We start from the raw sequence: 24,164 nt of genomic DNA, 5'->3' as shown, positions 1-24,164 counted from the left end.
AAAGAGATGAATGAGACAAGCAATAAGGACCACAATCACAAGGAGTATATGACATCACTAATTTTGAGGAACCAAGCCCCCAATCTTAGGATCTTGACTCACTTTAACACATGCAAGGGCATACAAAAAAGACAAAAAACAAAAAAGGCAAACAAAGTGTTAGTATTAACCGGTGACTGAGAGGGGATATGAATCAGTCAAAATAATTTATACATAATTCAATCATTCAAACTGACCGGTCTGCAACTATCCTTCCAAATCTACTTAAACATTGCATAAATCATGAAAGAAAAGAACATCAAATAAAAGATATTTGCATGCACAAATAAGCATCACATAACACTAGCAATTATATGTGGGAAACCACAGTGGGGATAACCCACAATATCTTTTACTGTAGTGAAAAAGAGTGCCTTGTTCAGAGCTTACAACTAGTTCTTTTTGAGAACATCACCCTGTTAGAAGTGATTGGTATCCTGTTAAGAATGCCTTAGAGCCTGTTAAAGTTCACCTTGCTAGAGGATTTTACAACTTCATATCTGAAGTGACCCGGTTAAGATATTTTACATAAAGAACCAGTTAAGGTTCACCCTGTTAAGGGATTTATAATGCTACAATTGTTAGAAGGCAACAAAGATGATTGATCTGTCTAATGAGACTACCTCTATCTCGTAGATCCACTTTGCATGCTCTATTCTTTTGATCGGTGTCGGCTTCACCGATTCATACCTCTATCTATTGCACTCTATTATGCTCCCCCTATTTTTATTCACACGGATCTTTTTCACATTGACAATAACACAATTAGAATAAATGATGTGTATATATTAACCTTTTAATTCTGGTGCCAACTTTCCCTCCAAAAATTAGATTCAAAATTTTGTTATCACGCCTCAAATTACTCTCCAAAAATTATTCTGGCAATATCGGTTAAGACAATCATTCATGTTGATAAGTTTGTTAGTTGAAAAGGGAAGGTTGTCAGTTCAACTGAATGTTATTTGGGTCTGTCAGTTGAGACTCCTGTATTGCTGATTGTCGCCTATGTACCGGTCCAATTCTTCTTAACCGGTTTCCACCTGTATACCAGTCTACTTACTTCTTAGCCGGTTACCTCCTGTATGCAAGTCTACTCACTTCTTAGCTGGTTACCTTCTGTATGTCAATCTACTCCCTAATTAGCAGGTTAATCCTTGTATATCGGTCTACTTACTGCTTAGCCGATTAACCCCTGTATACTGGTCTACTCACTGTCGATAGGAATAAGGACTCTTTTTCTTCACCGGTTACTCTTTACTCCTTTACGAATGGATTGTGGAGACTTAGAAAATGATGTTTCCAACAATGACAACCATTTCACTGGTCATAGAAAATGCATCATAATGCCAACAAATGCCCCCTTTGGCATTGGTGGCAAACACTGCAAAGTAATCATGTATGTGTCAGGTCTGACCCCTATTTCATTTACCTCATGTACATATACAAACTCCCCCTTTTGACATCAATGGAAAAGAATATACAAAAGGATTCATGAAAGTAAAGCAAAAATGTCTCTGAAAATTTATTTAGTAGTTTGCAAAGAGGATTTCCATGAAGCCTTCACCTGTTTCATGGTGTTGAAGTGTCCATGCAAAATTGTAACAAAATCCTCCATTTCATCTACTAACTGACAGTCAGGTGCACTTATCAGGCTTTCTACTTCTTTGACATTCCTTTGCATGAAATCAATGATCGGTGCAAGGTAGCACTATAGCTCTAGCAGAGTAAGAGCTCATTTATCCTCTTCCTCTTTTAACTTTTTTATTTCATGAGTTAATTGTTTGACCTTTCCACTAAAATTCATTGCAGAGCTTGTTAGAGGATCAAAAGACCTATCAGATCTTGGATTTCCCTTTGAGTCTGAGCTCTTTTATCTTCAAGATCTTTGATTAAATCAGTGAAGCTTGATGACTTGACCAATAATTGGCCAACTTCCTGTAGTATAGATTTGACCTCTTCATTGTTGGTGGAGAGAGAAAATTTTCCAACTGATATGTGTGCCATTAATTTTTCACCTGTCTTTGTTTCATATTGTCTAACTGCAACCTTCTCCGGATCGCTTGCCTCTAAACCAATTGCTTTGACAAGAGTTCCCAACTGATCAATTATGGGTGCATTGTCATCAACAACTATATCAAGAATCAGATCAAACAGAATGGTTTTTGTAGTATTAATTATTTTGGTCTTCTTTTTCTTTTCTCTAAGTTTTTCCTTTTCAGCTTGAAGTTTCAATTGTTTCAGAAACTTTCATTAATTGTTTGGGGGTCATCTTCTTTATGTCGATTGCAAAGTCTTCCTCTTCTTCCTCCTCTATTTCTTCATCCTTTTCTTCATCCTTAACCTCAGAGCTAGCTGCGGTGGTGAATTTAGCTTTCTTATTTTCACTCCCCTTTTCTAAATCTAACTTCCTCTTTACCAGTGGAGTGTCCACCACTATTTTCTTGGTCTCCTATGTTTCTGTCATCTCTTCTTGCTTCTTTTCTACTTCCTTCTATTTTTCTTCCTTCTCCTCTGTTTTTTTTTCTCTGATAAAAGGGGTTCATTGTTAGTAGGATTTATTGTTACTGAAGTTCTGTGAGGTGTATCTTCTTAAGGTATATCTTCAACTATAACTTCATCTACACTGGGATTCTTGGTTTGAGTGGTTCCCTTTACTGGTGAAATACCAATATCAATAGTTTCAACAGTTGATTTGTGTTCAATCGGTTGCTCTATATCCTTTGTGAGATTAGGGATATCTGACACAATATTACCGATGATATCAACAATTAAGAAAACATCAAAACCTTTAGTAGAGTCTTTGTCTTTACCTTTCACTTTGTCAAGGGCAGCTGCACCTTGGTCCTGTTTTGTTCCCTTTTCTATTTCTTCTTCAGCTTCCTATTGTTGCTTCAAGATTGTTTTCGTTAAGGCAACACCCTCATCATGCACACTTTGGACATCTCCTATGGCTACTCTCCCTGTCCCATTCCTTATTTTAAAGTGTTGAATACATTCTTCTGCCAATATAGATGATTGATTATAATCAAGCTCATGTTGCACTTCCATGAGTTCTTTTATCCTATGCTCTTTCTCAATAGCTAAAGTTGTTTTCCATCTCCCTTAAATTTGATTTTGCAAGTCTGATGGAACTATTCTATATAGTTCATTGGGAGTTCTGCATAACTTATGCATGTTCCACATAAGTGCATCTTCAGTTATTCTTTTGTCCTCGTCATTGTAGAGGGGATATTTTCTCTCAACACCAGATAGACCTCCAAACTCTTTGATCCCATGGACTAATAAATCAATAGTTGGAATTACATTTCTACTACTTCTTCTGACTTCTTTTATTTCCACATCAGATTGGGTGTCTATGTTATCACCCTCCTTTTCATTCTTTTTGGGCTTCTTATTAGCCTTGGTGTTAACTATCCCTTCACGCTTTTTCTTTCTTGCATATGTTACTCCTACCGGTCTATCTTTACCTGGGGAAGATGCAAGAGTATCTATTTCCTTTTCTTTTATGTATGATTTCAGCTTACTGGTTGCAGTTCCCTTGGGTTTTATCTTCGACACTTTCTTCTTTTCTCCTGTTTGTTCTTTAACTTTGTTTGATTTGGCCCCTATTTGTTCACTAGTAATGGTGGAAGTAGTGGCACTGGATGCTTCACCTCCATAGTTTTGTGTAGGGTATCAATCATTTTCCTTACTCTTCTTTGTATGATTGGCTCCTTAAGTTCATATTTTATTTTGGAGCTTTCCTCCTCATAAGTTCCAAATTTCTTTGTTTTTTAATCTACCAGTTTAGATGGTAACATGTTTTCATACACTTTAGTAATGTTTTCCCTGACCTCATAACCCATAGCAGGTACCCAAAAGGTTCTAGGTTGAACCTCTTGATTGATGCAACAATCGGTGTCAATAAGAAAATAAATGTTGTCCTTATACTTTTGAACTATACTGGTTGGGATTCTCTCTCTTTTGTGCATTCTGATTTGGAATTCTTTAAAATATCCCCACATTGTTTCCCCAAACTTATCACCTAAATCTCTAATAATTTTACCTATCTAGACCATGATAGGTTTATCCTCAGACCACACAACATTACCCTTACCGGGAAAGAAATTTTGCACATAGAAGAATATACATACCAGTAATGAGACATACTTGAATGATTGTTTCTTGTCCTTCTTAATTTGCTCCATGTTCACAAAAAAATGACTTATGATCATCTCACAAATATCATATGTTGCATCCTCCTTGATGATTTGAAAGGATGCATGTATAGCACCACTCAACACACTGTTCATGCGGCTTGATTGATAGACCCTATAACCTAGTACTACGGAAACAAACCTCACTTCTGCTTCCTCAATATGAGAAATTGTCATTGCTCTCCTATCACATCAGGATTGAATCAATCGGGTGACTTCAGTGGATGATATTTTTCTTAGGGTTAGTGCTTCACCGGTTGCGCTAAACCCTGTTACTCTCTGAATTACATCCTTTGTAATCTTGATCGGTGCTTCAGCTTCCAACCATAGAAATTGATCATGCACTCTGCTTAATACATACCTAGCCCAATCGGCACAAAATTGATCAAGAAAATCAACAACATTTGACAAACCCTTGGTCTTCAGATGCAAATATTCTTTCAACAGATCATGCTTACAGAACCCTTTGAATTAACTTTGAATAAATATGTCTCTAAGTTCTTCAAGATTGCAATGGATGAAGGAGAAAATATCCTCAACCGGTAACATACCAGAGGGCACAAATGATAGGGCATCAGTCATGTTGATCTCTCTAGCCTTCATAGGATGCAATTTGAACTCAGGTTGTGGCTCCTTAAGTGCTTCAACCAATACAGGAGTCAATACAGAAGCTGCCATGATAAAATTCAAACAAATTATTCAAAACAGGGTTTGAATACCTAGAATACATTCTCCTCTAGGGTTTCCAATCACCACTATAACGCTGCTTGATCACTTTGCACAAATAGCACTAGCAATATTTTGATCACCTTAGGTCACATGAGAGCTCAAGAATGTTCACAAGAAAGCAAGGTAAATGAAATGTATTGAAATTTGTTTATTTATCCGTTAAGTTTTATCGGTGCTTCAATGCAATGGCTAGTTAGTGTAATTTTGACTATTTACAGCTTAAGGTACACCAATTTACTTTTTACTAGTTGCTTGCTACCGATACCGGTACACAAACAACATTTACACTAACCCTCAAAACATTTACCAAATAAGAGCTTTAAACAAACTTTTATGTATCTAAAATATGCAGATAGACATAACCTCATATCGGTGGAGGGGATTCAATAATGATCTTACCATATGTGCTCCCCCCGAGCATTGATATGCCTAGTTTGAAGAGGAACTGTCATCACCAATGGATGATGATAGAGTTTCAGAATGACTTTCTCCTTGTTTTCTTTCTTCCTTCTTAATCCATATCATTTTCATTTCATTCCTCACTTCTTCAATTGTCTTCTTTCCTTTCAAGTCATTTTGCCCTTTCTTCTTGCCAAACTGGTTCCTATATTCAGAATGGTTATAGGATCAGTTCCTACATTCTCTGGCTAAGTGACCAATCTTATGGCAATTGAAACATGCCATACCAGTTATCCTCCATGGTCCTATATTATTTTGCTGACCCATTCTTATTCTGCAATTTGTTGCACCATGACCAAAATTACCACAAGTGGAATTGAATTGATTACTCCTTTTATTAGGGCTAACCAGTTTGAATGGTGATCCTGATACATTTGACTTGAACATGCATTCTTTAGCTTTGTGTACATATTTATTACATGTAAAGCAATATCCATTAAAGCTTCTTCTATTTGACATGCTGCTAGATCAAAATCTACACTCATAAGCAGTGTGACCATACTTGTGATAATTATGGCAATAACCGTCAAAGGTGAAAGACTTCTTTTGACTAACTGATTGATTTTGATAGACATCAGACTTATGACCCGGTTTACCATAATGATTTCAAGAAGATTTAGAAAACTTCATACCTTTCATTCCTGAATTGTTCCTTTTATCATCCTTCATCCTTTTGGATTTAGATGATTCTCCAGTTTCCATAGGACTTGTCCCGGAGTAACCAAGATCGGTTGTCTCCTTTTTTCTCCTTTGAGCTTTTAATTGTTCATCTATCTTCTCAGAGCTTTCATTAAATTTCCCCAGCTTTTCATTTCTCTCATTTTCAGCTTTCAACTCATTTTTGAGTTGTTCAATCTCTTTCATCATCTTCTCCTTTTCCTTTGTGTTGTCATGCAAATGCTCATGTATGTATTCATTCTCCTGAGTGAGAATTCAGATTTCTTCATCTTTTTCAATGATGATTGCATCATTTTCTCTTAGGGATTCTTTAGCAAGCCTTTTGGATTTTTCAGCTTTTGACAAAGCTTCTTCTGCATCTCTTTTTCTTTCATCTTCATTACTGCTAGCTTCTAGTATTTGAGTCATTCGCAGGGCCTAACTTTCATGTTCTATTTTTAGATATGTTATTTCTTCAGTCAGCTTCTTGTTCTTTTCCATGAGTTCTGAGACTGCTTCTTCTACTTCTTCAGATCTATTATGTTTAGAGAGTTGATCTATGATATCTTGACTCTCATTTAGTTGTAGAGCTAGTTCCTTTCTTTTAGCAAGTGATTTTTTCAATCTCTCTTTCAGTTGAGCAATAATTTCATTAGCTTCATCAATCTTCTTTTGATACCAATATTCCTCCATGATATTTTTCCTCAAGATGTCAAGATTTTCTTCAAAGGACCTAGGCTCTGATACCAATTGTTAGTATTAATCAGTGATTGGGAGGGGTGGTGAATCAGTCAAAACAATTTATACACAATTCAAACATTTAAACTAATCGGTCTGCAATTATCCTTCCAAATCTACTTAAACATTGCATAAATCATGAAATCAAAGAACATAAAATAAAAGAGATTTGCATGCACAAATAAGCATCACATAACACTAGCAATTATATGTGAAAACCCTCGATTAGAGGAAGAAAACCATGGTGGGGATAACCCACAATCTCTTTTACTGCACTGAAAAAGAGTGCCCTGTTAAGAGCTTACAACCAGTTCTTTCTAAGAACATCACCTTGTTAGAAGTGATTGGTATCCGGTTAAGAATACCTTAGAACCTGTTAAAGTTCACCTTGCTAGAGGATTTTATAACTTCATATCTGAAGTGACTCAGTTAAGAGATTTTACATAAATAATCGGTTAAGGTTCACCCTATTAAGGGATTTACAATGTTGCGATTGTTAGAAGGCAACAAAGATGATTGATCTATTTGATGACACTACCTTTGTCTCATAGATCCACTTTGCATGTTCTATTCTTCTGATCGGAGTCGGATTCACCTATTCATACCTTTATCTGTTGCACTCTATTATGCTCCCCTGTTTACATTCACACGGATCTTTTTCACATTGACAACAACACAATTAGAATGAATGATGTGTATATATTAACCTTTTAATTCTGGCACCAACTTTCCCTCCAAAAATCATATTCAAAATTATGTTATTGCGCCTCAAATTACTCTCCAAAAATCATTTCGAGAATATCAGTTAAGACAGTCATTCATGCCAATAAGTTCACCAGTTGAAAAGGGAAGACTATCAGTTCAACTGGATGTAATCTGGATCTGTCAGTTGAGACTCTTGTATAGTTGGTTGTCGCCTATGTACTGGTCCAATTCTGCTTAACCAGTTTCCTCCTGTATACTGGTCTACTCACTGCTTAGTCAATTACCTCATGTATGCCAGTCTACTCATTGCTTAGTCAGTTACCTCCTCTATGTCAGTCTACTCACTGCTTAGCAAGTTAATCCTTGTATACCAGTCTACTCACTGCTTAGCTGGTTAACCCCTATATACCGGTCTACTCACCACTGATAGGAATAAGGACTCTTGTTCTTCATCAGTTACCCTTTACTCCTTTACTGATGGATTGTGGAGACTTAGAAGATGATGTTGCCAACAATGACAACCATTTCACCGGTCATACAAAATGCATCATAATGCCAACACAAAGAAATATAAAAGGCAAAAGACACACACCAGAAAAGCTAAGAACAAAAAAAATGACCTCAAGTCAACCATTCGAAGAGACCTCAATATCAAAATGTCTCAACCACTAATATTATTCTTGAAAAATTCCATCTCAAGAACACAAGTGATCACATAAAAGAGAAAGATTACATCATCCATGAATGACCAATAGCAAAGCTATGAGCTCATGAGAAGAAACAAAAAAGCATGGATACACATTCTAGATGTGGTTTTCTAAGTGATCCATGAGAAGAATGAGAGAGGACATGGATACACATTCTAGATGTGTTTTTTTTGGTGATCCATGTTGGATACACAAATATAAAATCCAATGTCTGAATCTTCAAAGTTTCCTCAAAGCGGAGATTATCCCAATTGGATCCAATATTTGGAAAAATGTCTCTAGAACTAGAGACTTAATTATCAAAGGCACAAAATGGAAGTTGGGGAAAGGGAATCTTATTTAGTTCTGGGAGGACCCTTGGCTTTTGGAACTCCTTTTAATGAAAACCCTGAGTGGAACAGATATCAGAACCAATGCAAGGAAAGATTTGGAACCAAGGTGGAGGATTATTGGAAAGATGGCCAGTGGAAAGACTTATCTCAAGTGGATCAGTCTTTGGGTAGTTTGAACAAAGTCATGAACTCAATGGTGAGGATTGAAGAAGAAGACCAGTTAATTTGGAAACTCACAGCTAGTGGTACTTTTACTGTGGTATCTCTTTATCATCAACAGTACAATAACATGGAAAGTCCTTGCTGGGCTAAAGCATGGGTGAAAGGTCTTACCCCCAAGATCAACATTTTCTTTTGGATAGCCCTTCAAGACAAAATTCTTAATACAGAGAATATTAGAAAAAGAGGTATCAACATGCCAAGTTTCTGTACTCTCTGTAAGCAGAATGAGGAGACAATAAATCATATGCTCTTTCATTGCCCCTTCTTAGATGATGTTTAGGGAAGTTGTCTAGATCAATTCAATATCTGTTGGAGCTTCCCCAACTCAATTCAGGAGATTTTCAAGTCATGGCATCATCCTTCAAAAAATAGAACCACTACCTTACTATGGAGAATTGCTTTACCTCACATGTGCTAGGGTATATGGAAAGAGAGAAATGATAGAATTTTCAAAGAAAAGAATACTAAGGCTAACATTGTGTTTGAAAAAATAAGAAGAAGTATAGTGGAAAATATGAATATTATAGGTGGTATTGATAATCCTAACACTAAGGAGGATCAATTTGTCTATAAAAAATGGAGATTAAAAGCTCAAGAGAGCATCCAGAGCAATCCTGGAGAGGGAGTGATATGGACCAGCCCGCCTAGGGGATGGATGAAAATCAATTTTGATGGGGCCTCTAAGGGAAACCCAGGGGTTGCAGGATGTGGAGTGGTCCTAAGGGATGAATGGGGAATATATAAAATCATAAAATATATTCCTATAGGAAATCAGACCAACCATGTTGCCGAAGCCATGGCGGCTTATCATGGGATTATCCTTGCCAAAGAAGCCAATTGCACTAAAGTTTGGTGTGAACGAGACTCCTTAAACATTATCAATTGTTTAAATATGAAATTCCCACCATCATGGTTGATTATTAATGCTATTAAAGCTACTAGGAAAATCAGCGAAGAGTTTGAAATGTGTGTTTTAACACATGTTTACAGGGAGGACAACTCTTGCGCTGATTGGGCAGCCAACCTGGCTTGTCAATCGGGAGACATCATTACTAGTTATGGTGAAATGGAGATTGCAAGTGAAATGAAATCCTTGCTCAATCAGGACCGAAGCTATACAAGACAACGTGGTACTTTTAATCATTATTTCTAATGACCTTTTCGCCTTTTTCGATGTAGGGCTTGCTTGAAGATAATGAGCTATTAAATAGGTGTCATATCATTATTATTTGGCATATATTATGGGCGCTCTTACAGGATAACCACAGAAACTAGAGGAAAAGTTATCAAAATGAGAGAAGGCATTACAAGGAAGGTCCTGGAAAAATGGGAGGTAACAAGAAGAGATTTGAACCTGCTTCCTGCTCTGAATGGAGAAAGAATGAAGAAGTCTGGGGTATCCTTCGGCAAGGGGGTCTCAATGTTTTCATGGAATGACTAAATGGGAAGGACCCCACAATCACCAGCTATTTCATCAAGAACTGGAAAAATGGAAAAATTCAGATAGGATCACATATGATGAATGTAGACGAAGAGGTTATCGCTAGGCCACAGGGATGACTACCGAGGGTATGAAATTTTACAGGGACAGAGGGATATCAGATAAAGAAGCAAACAAGCTTCCTGTTACGGATGGTGAGAGAAGAAAGATGATCAAAATTGACAACTCCTACCACTCCCCAAAGAGAATTTGTAGGCCATGGAGGTTTGTCTTATTTGCTTCTATTGAATATATTACCTTAGATGGTAGGTTTACCTGGGCATATGCGCATCACTTCATCCTTCTCAACCATTTCCATCATGGAGAAAGGGTTAGCCTTCCCTATTACCTTACCTGTTCAATGGATCATACTATAAAGGAGATCCAGAAGGACTCTAAAGGTGATCATGCCCTCTGCCAGGGGCTTATGGTCTTGGTTTATAAAATGCTAAAGGGGAAGTGCATTGAAAAGCCTATTAAAGGCAAAAATGTTAGAGAAGAGACTACGGAAAGTAAGAATAGTGGTTTCAACTTTGATTCAGAAACCGAGGGAGAGTCAGAAGAAACTAGCAAAAAAGGGAGGATTAGGGCCAAGAAGAGGAGGATTATTGTGGAATCTGAAATGTTGGATTCTAAAACTAAATCCCTTGAGGAAAAACCTGTTAAAAAGAGGAAGGGGAAAGCCTCTAGAAAGAAGGCTCAGAAAAAGAACACTAAAAAGGGTAGCAATTCTGATTTCAATTATGTTCTAGTTGAATCTGAGGAGAGGATGATGAAAATAAGAGGATCGATAGTCAGGACAAAGAAGGGGAGGGTAACTCAGTTAAGGATAATTTGGAGACCGTGAATACCACTAGTCTGCATAACGAGGAAAAAGGGGGTCAAAGTGATAGTGGTGACAAAGATACTATTAAGGCTTTCTGTGAGACCATTGCTACTATGGTGAAAGATATTAATAGTTTGAAAACTGATACACAGGCCATGGCAAGAATTACAGTTGGTGACAAGCCCTTGGTGGAGCATGTTAAAGAGTTAGTGGCCATTCTACATAATGTGCAAGCTATTGAATGTATGGTTGGAAAAATCTTAGCAACAGAAAAAAAGGTCAATGAGATGGGAGATAGAAAGGAAATGGAAAACAAACTAAAAGATTTTGGCAGCAGAATTGACAAGCTGGAGCACAATGTCAAGCAGCTTGCTGATCAAAATTTCCAAATCCTCAAATCTTCGGTGGACAACATGAACATCTTTATCAACAGGTTCGAGAATAATGCAGAGAAGGATGGTGATAAAGAGTAGGTGAACAAGAAGGGTCATGAAAGGAGGACCAGAGCCAACATAAAGAATAAGGTCAACATCGATGGTCATGAGCTGGAGGATATGAAGACCTCAGCAAACAACATGAAACAAATGGTTGTTCACAATGAGGAAATTCTGAATAGTATTTAGTTCCAGTTGTTGTCCTTGGTTCTGTCTCTTTGTTGTCTTTTTCTTTCCTTTTGTTGTTTGTTCCAAGTTTTTAATGTTATGATGTTTTAAGCTGTGCCCTTCCAGTGGGTTCATTTTGTCTTTTTGAAGTGATCAGGCACTTTTTTAGCATTTATGTTTTCCTGGCTGGTAAAAGGTTCGGGTACCTTTCAAATACCTGCTTTTACTTAATCAAAACTATGAAATCAAGGGGGTGTGCACTCGAGAAGTGACCAACACCCACCCTTTTAAATAAAATTTGGTAAGAAGGAAGCTATCTCTTTCCATATTACTTATTTATATTTACTTACTGGCCAAATCCGACATATCACAACTTACGATTTCCTTCAATCCACAAAAAAAAACCACCTTATCATCATAATATCTTGTTACCTAATTACGGTATAACTTAAAGGTGTCCAATAATTACCAATGTCTTAAGACTCCCATAATTTTCCAAGTTCCCCCTTGGCTAACCACAAAATTCGGCTCCTTATCAATGTTCTCATAAAATATTTTATACTGCCAACTAATTCTCATTAAAACTTTGGTATTATATTATTGTTATACTATCTTTCCATAATCCATTTTCATCCGCATGTTGCTTCATCCATACTTAATGTTTTTCGCATACTTTAACATTTGAGTGCCATAATTTGCAAAACTTCTTCGATTGTGCCTAGTAGTTAAATTGTGTTACATACTATCTTGTACCTAGTGACTAACCATGATTGGGTTGCACTTTTCTTCTTATTTTTCTGAATGAGTATTAGTTACTTATTCCTAGATTATAAGATCTTAATTCTTTTACACTCCTTGCACTTCAATGGGGATTTTTGTACGATTCCCAAATCCAATCTACTCTCTCTTCCATTATTTACTTTCTCCAAAATTATCTTCCCATAAAGGAACTAGTTGAGGTTTTTACTTGCTTGTTTCCCCAATTACATAACCACGGATGAACTTAGGGTTTATTGTAATTATGTTTTTTAACCCAAGAAGTTCATGCCTCCTTTCTCCTTATTTAACTCATCTATAGTATTACTAGGGTTTTCTAATCAAGGAGATTGCCATTCATCATTTTTGTTCTAAACTTCAGGGTCATCCAACTCTAGCTTCACTACATCACTACAAAAAATTGTCTAACAAATGCTCTTAATAAGAAATCTAGCATGACCACATTCTTAAGGTACCTAGTCATTAGGATAGGTTAATGCGTCTATATGAGATTCGCAAGAGTTCCTTTTAACTCTTCTTCATTTATGTCTCCAATGGTGGTTTTGATCTTTTTAACCATCATAATTTCACATAGCTTAAAAACTTAACTTGAACTGTCTCGATCTTATTTATCTTGTTTACTATTCCTTTATCTTAGGTCTAACTATCTTGCTTGACTTTCCATGTCAAGAACATATCTCGATGGAAGACATTCTCTTAGTTACCATCAAGGGTATTTTAGTGAAGAATTAACTCCTCATACTTGATTTGATTAGGTCAATTATTGCATTTAGGTTCCAATTGAATGGTACCCCATAAGTACTAAAGAGCTAAATTCCGTGATTAAACACCGAAAATACTTCATATAAATAAATAATTAAAAATTTTGTAGCCTTTGGGGTTTTATTTAAGCCATAAATATTATGACAAAATAAGTTTCAATTTCAGGGCTTACAGTGATCCTTGGAATCCCCTTGAATTTATATATGTTGATCTGTTGATTTAAAAGAATTTTCACTTATGTTTCTCCTTGTTATTTCACAAGTTTCCATCTAGGTGTTATACTTCAAGCCATAGTTTGGTTTCAACTAAGTTATGAATGTAGCCCATGTTCACCAATGTATGAACCTGGCTCTGATACCAAAATGTCATGCCCAAACTTTTGGGCATGAACGGGATAAAAAAAAAATTTAAATCACAACTTAATAACATTAAATTTACTAATATGAAATGTACTAGCAAGTTTTGTCTTAGCTTTGCATGAGTTAACTCTAACACTAACTCAAGTAAGTGAAAATAATTTAAATCAAATGCAGAATACTAAAAGAATTATTATATTATTTCCTCAATTTTAATCAATAACTTAAATTAATCAATACTCTCTAAAATAATTGACGAAGATATTATTAATCTCCAATAACCATTAATTGTTTTTAGGAACTAAATAAATTTAGTCCTAGCACTTAGTTTATAATGTCTAAAATTTATTTTAATCAATAATTAAAATGTGCTTAAATTAAATCGACTAAAGGGTCAATTAAATTCATAATGACATATGTCCTATAAAGTTTAATCTCATAAACCTATATGTAGGTGGGCTAAAATTATTCCCTATAGTCAAATAATTTACAACAGAATTAAATTTCCTAAAAGATTAAACTTCATAAGTATTTTAATTTAAAACATCTTTTTTAATTATACTCATATGTTTATTAAAACATATTAATTATAATCACTTAAGAAAATATTTTATCTCCAAATTGCCCTAATCTTCCATAATTTAAACACTATATATATATGTTTTCACATTATACAAAATAACCATGAAAACCCTAATTTTATTAATATAACAATGCCCTTTTTATTTATTTTTAATCACTTCTTTATTTGATTCTACCCTAACCCTACCTGGGCTAGGGTTTTATTTCTCTCTTTTTTTTTTTGGAAGGCAGAGGTTTCCATGGGAAGCGGCGGCCATGGGGGAGGATCGGCGGAGGTCTTTTTTTTAGGGGGGAAGGTTTTGTTAAGGCAGTGGTGGGGGTACCCCGAGGACGCCACTGTCCACAGTGGCAGCCCATAGTGTCCCCACTGTGGTTAATCACAGTGGGAGGCTCCGTGTCGACCACTGTGGTCGTCCACAGTGGCGGCCCCCGTGCCATCCACTGTGGCTTCCCCGGCTGCGCCAACCTCTGTGATTAACATAGTGGGTTCGGCCCGCAACCCTCCCATCATTTTTTTTTTCTTTTTTCTTTTTTAATATTTTTTTTTGTTTTAAAATATATATATATATATATATTAGATGCACTAGATTTCTAGGGCTGATTTTTACCATGCCAATATACACTATTATTTTAATCCTTGAAACAGATTATTTAATTTATTCAAATTTAGATCAATGTATTTTTATTTTTTTTTGATAACCTTGTTGTTTAAATCAGAGATAGACTAAATTATTTAGATTTATTTTCTGCAATAAATGAATGATAGAACTCCAATGAAATTAAACAACAACTATAGAATATGATATTATTTAAATCAAATAGGCTATTTATCTCTAGATTTTATTTTCTGCAAATAAGTAAATGACAGAATACAATAAACTTTACAACAACTATATAAATGTTATATTATTTAAATTTAACTTTAGAGATAAGCATAGGAAATAAACTGATTCTTTTATTTTCAGAACTAACATGCATAATAAGCTTTTCATTTTCAAAACTAACATGCATTCTACTAATAGTAACTATAGGGAACTTAATTTCAGTAATATACATTTTCTTTTGCAATAATAATCTAACAGAATAATGCACTTCTTTAAACATATTTGGCATACAATATAGTCAATATTACAACATGGGTAAGATACCCCACTAGTCTCTCATTTCTATTAAATGAGGACTTTAATTAAAATAAATACATTTTCTTTTCAAAGTAATTACAACATATAGTTTCCCTTTCACATTTCTGTAACTTATAATATAACTATTCCATTCCCAAATCTTTTCTGCAACAAATAAATCTAGCAACTTCTACTTGTCCTTTTTTTTTCTTCCAAACAATCTGCAAATAAAAATCATAGGCTATGAACATGGAGTGCTCACCTCCCAGCCTAGGCTAACTAGTAGCCACCCCCTGATCTTGGAGAACCAAGCCCTAGACAGGTTACACACATGCAAACACAACAAGCAAGGGAAAACAATCACAACAACATATTCCCAACCAAGGCTACACTGCACCACACAATGTGATGATTTTATGTGGGTGGTAGTGGACCAAATACCCTGAGGAGACTGCAAGTATGGTAAAACACAAAGCCACCTCATGGAAAACAAAGATATATCATAAGTATAATAACCCCACATCCTTATGTCCCCCAAGGCAATCATGCCTTATTTCCCTCCTTATGACCCCCAAATGCATAAACAAGCCATGCAGCAAGGGTCACATAAATATCCCTTAGGGTCACTCTCATAACGAGAGCCTCTCACTCGAGGGTTGTCAAACTTCTACCACCCACAAGACCATCCTCTCTCCCAAGAGTAGGAGGCCTTGGTTACTCCCAAAGCACAAAAAATGCATACAAGAAGTAAAATATAGAACACAAGATAATTTTCACAAGGGAAAAACAAATACAAGAAACTAGCCTTTTCACACAAGCAAATCTTTTCAGCATAACATGCAACATGAACACAATACAAAGAGAAGTTAAACCAACCTTCAAACTGCCCAAAGTTATGCTAGATTAGTTTAGGATGAGCAGCCCAATTCCACAATTCCTTGCTTCTCTACACTTAGCCAAATTCCTAAACCAAATCTATCTTTTCTTTCAAAATTGCCTTGTCTCCAAAAATGGAGAGTGGGTGATTACCCACAAAATCTCACATTCTTGCCTAAGAAGACCTCAGTGAGAGTTCTCATAGGTTTCTAAACTTGAAAAAGGAAATTTTTTGAAAAAGATCAAAAGGGATCTCTCGTCCAAAAAGGAAAGTTAACTAACCTAGATGATGCCTTCTAAATTCAATTTTCGCACATCTTAGAAAACTCACTTTTTAGAGTGACTAAACAACCACATGGGAGTTGTCACATGCCTAAAATTACTCCTAACCCTTAGGTATACGTTATGGGCTTTAGGAAACACCTTTAAACTACCCCTATGAGTCCATTTAACCCCTTTTAAACCCATCTGAAGTTAATTTTCGGGTCAAACCTAAGTTGACCACCCCAAAGATTCTCTACCCAAAGAAAATATAGAACCACATTAAATTATTTGAAAAAGCTATGGTTAAAACAAATCCCTCCAAGAGACAATTCAAAAATCAAGACATAAATCAACACGTGTCAAGTGACACAATAAAAATACTTTTACAAAATTACATATGAAATTTTGTCTCCTGTTGGATTTACACAATTTAATAAATTCAATTTAACACACATGCCACATGCACTTTCACAAATAAAATACGATACAAATGAGGTGTTGTCTCTCCAAATAGACAAACCCTGGTTTTACGAACGTACATAGGTCTAGGTTTGGTTATCCATAATGTTTCCATGGTCACATGGATAATTTTCCTATGCATCTCAATTACACATTAGTAATTTCAAATAACCTCATATAATATAAAACACATGAATAAGAATACAAATCAAGCACTCTGCATACAATATGCATTTAAACAAATCAATACATCTTACATCCAAATAAATCCACATAAGCAATTATCATAATCCCCATAATTTTAATCCATACGTAAAACATACACCCTATTTCTATCATCATAGTGAAGTCCTGCAAATCCAATAATGACATATATCATCTCAAATTTATCCTATTCTGGAATCATATAGAGTTCTATATCACAATGCATATAAATGAAGCATCAACATACATCAATGTTATCCAAATCATGGAATCTTATAAGTTCTAAATCCATAATGCATAAAAATGTACACCTCAAGGTGAAATGATTCTGTAACTTGGTTCAATTACTTTTCTCACCAATCTATCTATCTAACATAGCCCATCCTATTGAATTATAGCATTTATTAGTAGGGTCAAACATGGTCAACTAAGTTAATCAAAGCTTGGTTGGGGAGGGCCTTACATCTCTTGTATTGTTGGTTGTCACCTATGTACTGGTCCAATTCTACTTAACCAGTTTCCTCCTGTATACCGGTCTACTCACTGCTTAGTCGGTTACCTCCTGTATGCCAGTCTACTCATTTCTTAGCCGGTTACCTCTTATATGTCAATCTACTCACTGCTTAGCAAGTTAATCCCTGCATACCAGTCTACTCACTGCTTAGCTGGTTAACCCCTGTATACCGGTCTACTCACTACTGATAGGAATAAGGACTCTTGTTCTTCATTGGTTACCCTTTACTCCTTTACTGATGGATTGTGGAGACTTAGAAGATGATGTTGCCAACAATGACAACCATTTCACCGGTCATACAAAATGCATCATAATGCCAACACAAAGAAATATAAAAGGCAAAAGAAACACACCAGAAAAGCTAAGAACAAAAAATAAGACCTCAAGTCAACCATCCAAAGAGACCTCAATATCAAAATGTCTCAACCACTAATATCATTCTTGAAAAATGCCATCTCAAGAACACAAGTGATCACATAAAAGAGAAAGAGCACACCATCCATGAATGACCAATAGCAAAGCTACGAGCTCATGAAAAGAAACAAAAAAGCATGGATACACATTCTAGATGTGTTTTTCTAAGTGATCCATGAGAAAAATGAGAGAGGACATGGATACACATTCTAGATGTGTTTTTTAGGTGATCCATGTTGGGGAAGAGAGTAGTAATATTCTAGTTGTGTTTTTCTAGTTCCACTCAACCTCATGTGTGTGTGAAAGCGATGTCCGATTTCAAGTATATAGAATCCCATATAAGAGTTTGTTTTCTCTAGTTTTGAGCATGCTTCTACCTATTTAAGATATATTAGGAAAATGCAAATTCCAAGGGGCAAGTTTGGTTATAGGAACGTCTCATATAAGAGTTTATTTTCTCTATTTTTGAGAATGTGTAACCCTATACAAGATAAATATATGTCTGGTTTCGAGGACATCCCATGTAAGAGTTTTTATTCTCTAGTTTCAAGAATGTACACCCCGTCTAAGACATGTATCAATGTTGCATCTATTTTTAGGCATGAAGCATCTTGTATAAGAGTTTGTTTTCTCTGGTTTTGATAATTCATACACTGTTTAAGACATGCAAAAATTGAGAACAATATAGTACAAAGAGGGCGATATGTATGCCATCCCCTTGAGATGTCAACATAGCCCTATGGTGATTTCTTAAGGAAGCTAGAAACAAGGATAGTGGCCTTCAACACCAAGGAGATATTATTTAGGCAGCAATGTCATACATCCAAGATAAAGAGGGAATACTCTTCAAGCAAGAATAAGATAGTTGAAAAAGAGATATCTTCCAAAAAGTGTAAAGAGTATCATTGGAGGAGAAGAGATCTTTTCTCACAAGACGTCTACCTCCAAGATGAGTTCTTTAACAAATGTAGAATCTTCTACCAAAAGAAGGGAAGGAGAACAAGAATGCCAACTTCCTTCCTCCTATTGCTAGGTGAAAGGTATTCGTGATGAAGGATAACACACTTTTCACCCAATGTGAAGGGTAAGTTTATGATAGATATACATGTTGGCAACAACAATGAAGGAAAACTGGGAGGGGGGTGAATCAGTTTTCACAGGATTAAACAAATTAAGTACAATCTCAGATATGATCAATAATAGTAAAAGGAAAGATAATAACAATAGAGACAACACACATAACACCAATATTTTTTACGTGTTAATCAAAAAACTATGGTGGGAACCTACCCACAATAAGATGATACTTTGCAATAGTATGTGTAAATATTACAATGGGGAATGCACATGCAATAAAGCATACTTCTTAGAGCTCACTACTAAAAATATAATGACCCAAAAGGATCCAACCCTCAGGGAAGGTTCACTACCTTACAATAATATTCAGACTATAATCTAGATTACATGAACTGCAAAGATAGCATCTACTAATGCCTGATGACAGTTCCGATTAAGCTCATTTGTCTGCCCTGCAACAATCTTTGCTCAACACTCCACACCAAAAGATGTATTCATTTGGTTGCACATACACAACTCTCTAATAATGCAGACACAACCTCTACACCCAAATTACATGAATATAACACCTATTTATACAGTTCATCAACCTTGACTACAAGGTCAGCCAAACTGTCAACCCTTAATTACAAAATTACATCACACGATACATAAATAAACCACCAGACCAAATAATGCCATAGACAACATAGCATGGACCTAAATCAACTCTCCAAACATGCATCACCATTGAAAATCTCTCCAAGATCAACCACAACATATTATACCACCAAAAATACCGCATAACATGAAGAATATCACCAGATCAACAAAATCACCAATACCACACACAAGGATCAATACGAACCATCAAAAAAAATAGGACATGATTAGGAAACACTAAAAAAATGTTAGAACCATTGGTAATAGCTACACTAACACCACTTAATCAAATCTTCATCGATCAACACGCTAACACTCAAGAACACTTAACAACAACAATTCAGACTAAAAAGATAACTTGTGGAGCATCAAATCATGAACCATTTGAAATGAAGATACACATGAACATCCAAAAAACTATACCAAATATGCAACCAAAGATATAGTCATATCGAAGCACAATGGATCAAATACCAAAATCCACCTGTCACCAAATTTTTCTACACCTAAATTTGGTGACTTATTACAAGCCTTATACATTGCATTTTGAAGAAAGGTACACATAAAAATTTCAAATTTTAGTATTTTTATAAATAAACATGTATGCCATACAAGTTTCATTTTCAATTGTGCAATTGTTTAAATCAAAAGACATATACATGAATAAAACATTTGCATGAAACATATTTTTATTTATAAAGATCAAACTATTCACAAAATCCCACACAAGCCATGGGAATAGCCGAGAGATATCTTTCTGATCATAGAAAGGTAAACACATAAGAAATCAGAAGAATATATGGAAGAGAGAGAGAGAGAGAGAGAGAGAGAGAGAGAGAGAGAGAGAGAGAGAGAGAGAGAGAAGGAACCCATCATTGTCTGGATAGGTTGATGATTTCTTTCAGAAGTCTTTTGAACAGTTTGGTCAGTCCAAGTGCACTGTTGTCCACTCCAAGAGATGACCTGAAAATAGAGAGAGAAAATATTTGTTAGAGCTCTGGGTTACTTATCTCACTCCTACATACATAATACTATTCACAATGTGCTTCCAGTGTTATGTTAGACTCAGAGAAAAAAGAAAGATCAACGCAGAGAAAGTGCCATGAGATAGCAGCAGTATCATGTTTTATCTAACTTGTTTATTTCATGTGCAGATACAAATTTCATGAATATCAGGTATGTGGGTTAAAATATGCTCCCACAAGGGTTGATCTTAGTATACCAGTCATCACTCACAAGGTGACATTAATCAGCTAACAAACATGAAGCATAGTTGTATCCATGGTCCCATATATTGGCATTCAATGACACTATAAACTGCCATCCAATGACAACACATACAAAAATGAATAAAATTGTATTCCATGGTCACCAGGTGACTAAAGCCATCACATGAGTAAAGGAAAGCATATAGTTCTCTGAGACACAAATCATAAGAATAATGAAAATGATAATCAATGAAGCAACTATAACAATGAATTAGGAGGATTGCAGTCCTGTCCAATAACCATGAATAATAACAATCACAAGGACAATTGCAAGAGGCCTTTATGTAAAATGAGCACAAGAAGTTTATCTTTAAAGGTAGAACTCATACCAATGTATAGGGAAGGAATGGAGAAATCTGATCCATTGAGAAGTCATAGCAAGTAATCTCATAGAAGGGATCACAGTAGTCATGGATTTTCAATAGAGCAACCAAATTATTATTCAAAAATGATACAAAGATAACAATGAGTAGTTGTGGGTGAAAGAAGGGATATGTAATAACCCACCCTAGATTGATCCAACAAAAATTGAGTATATATATATATATATTTTTTTTTCTTTATTATGTTTTATTCAATTGCATACTCTGGGCATCCATCCAAATAGGATTGGGCATTCATCCATTCGGGATGAGCTCCTAACCATACGGGTTAGGCAATTGTCCACACGGGACGTAAATTTCATCTATCCAATACGGGATAGGCATCTACCCATACGGGGTAGGCATCCATCCAAACAAGATAGGAGATGCTCTGGCCAGAGACTTAGACTCATCGGGACCATTCGGGTCCTGAGCCACTCACTAAGTACTACATTCTTCTAACAAGAATGCACCAAGGTCGCCGTTCTTAGGAGTAATAAGAAAATAATACAAGCTTGAATTCCGCCTCGGAATTTGGCTTAAAGCCTCGGGAAGTCAAGCGAATCCATACGGGATTCCTTCCGAGTATGCATCGAATTAAGTTTGATTATCTTATCTTTCAATTAGGATTCTTACTCAACCAAGCCTAAACCCCACCCACGAACGCCTGAGTACGAGGGACAACTCCGTCCCAAGACTGCCTACATACCCGCTTCGGCACGGGATCAAGGCGTAAAGTATGTAGTTCTGTTTTCTAATCTATGGTTTGATGTAAACTGATTTGTGGGTACGCAACCCTTTCTAGGGTCAGTGTCCCAGACAGTTTCTCTGCGGTTGCTACCCACGAAGGTAGCACTTAAGCGAAGGCTCAAGATGGCCTATTGCTTGTGGCCTAAACAAAATAACTAGAACCTAATACTTATCATGAGCGTCACCCAATTGCAAATCACCAATATCCCTTCGAGGTAAATAAATAAATAAATAAATAAAGTAAATTTCACGAGAGCTTTTAACTTGACCATCCGTAAGAGGGGTTTACTATGGTTTATCTCAATGGATGTGAAATTCATTAAAAGTTATCTTATTAAATTATCGATCCAAGAGGGATTACCCGCCCCTTGGATTTTAACTTCCAAATGTCCCTTATTACTCCCCGACGATTTATAGGGACGATGCCACAGACGTCGTTAATGCAGCTTTATTAGGCGTTAAGTGCAGTAGTTCAACACGACGGCATTACCCGTAAGCGTGACCCAGAGGCACCATATATACCGAACGCTGCTAGTTTTGGTTTTCCAACTTCCTTTATTTAGTTTTCTAACTACGGATAACAAAACGAAAGCGTAATTAATTGAAGTAACTACTTGTAGTATAATTTGCATAACAATGAAACTTGCATAATAGTAATTGCATGAAGATATAATTATTCTATAATTCGCATGCTATGATCCATTAATAAGAGCAATTAATCTATGAGAAATTTGCATGACGTAAGAAGGTTTAACGAGTCCCAAATAATGATTAAGTTTAAGCATTTGTATTAATGTAAGTTAGTCTCTAAGACCAATCAAGTGTCCCAACGATTCTTAATGGGTTGAGTAACTAAATTTTATAGGAAAATAGTCCACAAATTTAAAACTTACTAAGGCAATTTAATTGTGAGCTTGCTACATATTAGCCCAATTTTATTTTATTTTATTTTCTAAATCGTAATACAATATCTTATAGCTAAATTAAATAAATAAAAAAAAAAGAATTTGTTATTCCTAAATGCCATTTCTATCAAATAAAATAATACAAAAAAAAATAAAATTTTGATTAAATATTAATTTACATACAAAAAAATCTCCAATTTAAAATTTTCGACTTACAATTAAAAAAAACACAAAACGAAAGGAACCTTTAATTAAATAAGTTTAATTGGGTAGTATGAGGGCGCGGGGTGGGGACCACGGGTCCCATCACCCCTGCGGCTCTGCATGCGCAGGTCCGCAGAGGTGAGGGGACCCGCGGGCCCCTCCGCACTACTGCGACAGTTACGACGTACTGTCCTTGCATGCCGACGCCTGCCTTGCGCGAAACGCCGGGCGTTACGGGGGTTTTAATAGGTTTTTTCTAAGTTTGAACGATCTCCATTTTTTTGTTGTTTATATATATTCGTATATATATATATATATATATATATATATATATATATATATATATATATATATATATATATATATATATATATATATATATATATATATATATATATATATATATATATATATATATATATATATATATATATATATATGTTTTTATAATATTATTGTTATTACTTTTTTTTTTTTTAACAGGAGTATTGTATTTTAATTTATTGAGAATCACCCAGAGCAGGGTAGATAACAGGGAATGACAATGTGGCAGCTTGATATTTAGAGATAAAATACAATGAAGCAATAGCCAGAGAGGTTTTTTTTTTTTTCTTCATTTCCTTTATTCTTTACACAGGGAAGATTCGTTCACAGAGAAAGAAGATTCATTTCTTTTCACAGGGAAATTTCATTCACAGAGAGAGAAGATTTATTTCTTTTCACAGGGAAGTTTCATTCACAGAGAGAGAAGATTTATTTCTTTTCACAGGGAAGTTTCATTCACAGAGAGAGAAGATTTATTTCTTTTCACAGGGAAGTTTCATTCACAGAGAGAGAAGATTTATTTATACACACAGGGAAGTTTCATTCAAAATAAACTAAAGATAATAATCTAATTTCTATTTACTCTGAAACTAATTTCTTATCAGAAAACA

This window comes from Cryptomeria japonica, chromosome 2 (genome assembly GCF_030272615.1).
Source record: "Cryptomeria japonica chromosome 2, Sugi_1.0, whole genome shotgun sequence".
In the NCBI taxonomy this organism is placed as follows: Eukaryota; Viridiplantae; Streptophyta; class Pinopsida; order Cupressales; family Cupressaceae; genus Cryptomeria; species Cryptomeria japonica.
Note: the sequence above shows the minus strand (reverse complement) of the source record.